The sequence below is a fragment of the Thamnophis elegans genome, chromosome 1 (assembly GCF_009769535.1).
Source record: "Thamnophis elegans isolate rThaEle1 chromosome 1, rThaEle1.pri, whole genome shotgun sequence".
Taxonomy (NCBI): domain Eukaryota; kingdom Metazoa; phylum Chordata; class Lepidosauria; order Squamata; family Colubridae; genus Thamnophis; species Thamnophis elegans.
This window is the reverse complement of record NC_045541.1, coordinates 46,670,216-46,671,708: the sequence shown is the minus strand read 5'-3', so window position 1 is coordinate 46,671,708 and position 1,493 is coordinate 46,670,216.

Here is a 1,493-nt window from a genome sequence, read left to right as displayed (position 1 = left end):
TATTTATGATAGTTGAAGTGCCCTGGGATCATGTGATCACCTTTTGCATCCTTCTGAGAATCAGTCATTGTGGAGGCCAGATTCACTGAACAACCAGGTTTCTAACTTAACAACTTCGGTGATTCACTTAACAACACTGGCAGGTGAAGTCATCATATGGAGGAAAAGTCACTTAACAACTGTCTTGTTTAGCAACAGAAATTTGGGGCTGAATTGAGATAGTAATTCGAGGACTACCTGTACCTGGCTGGCTTACAGGGGTATGTGCGCTTTGGCTTTCCATGTCTATGGAAACAATGAATGGAGAAATCTCCAAGTCCAGTAACAGGCATCCTTCTGAAAATTAACCTTAGAATGTTTTTTCCCCAAGTCATGACATTTAATTTGGCATTATGGGATTTTTTTTTTAATTTAGAGAGTTTTACAAAGCAGTTGAAATGAAAAATATCCACAGAATAGTTTATATAAGACAAGCCTATAACTGGGTGATAAATGAAAATGACATTTTACCATTATTTTGAAGAATGTTTTCACAAAAAACACCCGTCTAGCAAGAAACAAATGAGATAAGATAGATTACATTAAACGGAAGTGGTGGGCGATCCTCTTGTGTTAATACAGGTAGTCCTCGACTTACAATAGTTCATTTAGTGACCAAAGTTACAACATCACTGAAAAAAGTGACATGACCGTTTTTCACACTTACAATTGCTGTAGCATTCCCATGGTCACGTGATTTACATTGGGATGCTTGACAACCGACTCATATTTATGACTGTTGCGGTGTCCCGGAGTCATGTGATCGCCCTTTGTGACCTTCCAACAAGCAAAGTCAATGAGGAAACAGATTTACTTAACAACCACGTTACTAATTTAACAACCGCTGTGGTTCACTTAACAAATGTGACAAGAAAAGTGATAAAATAGGGCAAAACTCGCTAAATTATCACTTAACAACATAAATTTTGTGCTCAATTGTGGTCGTAAGTTGAGGACTCCCTGTATTAAATTGCATTGCCTCCATCAAGATACTGAAATATTTTAATGCTGCTAAAGTGCATCGTTACACATAGACCAAAAGTAAGATTAAGTCACTTATTTACTATTATGGCTGAGTGGACTCGCGACAATTCACTAATAATACCTTTTTTAAATATTATTTTTGACCCGTAAGAAAAATATATGGAGAGAATAAAAATTCCGAAGAAATCAGGAGGCTTCTGCACGCACGAAGCAAGCGAGTTCCCTTCGCTGAACTTCTATTATACTGATAAACAGTAAAGAAAAATCTTCAGCGCAGCTTCTATAGGGGGGAAAAAAACAGCGTCAGAGAGAATGTCCTCCGACTCAATAGGGGCACTATTTAAAATCGCGCTATAGTAGTCTTCCGTCAGCCTTTCCTTCCGCCCCACCAACTCTATGATTTATTAAAGCTGGAGTATTGCAGAGAGAGTGAGAGAGACCCGGTTTGGCCGCGTTTTGACTGAACTCTC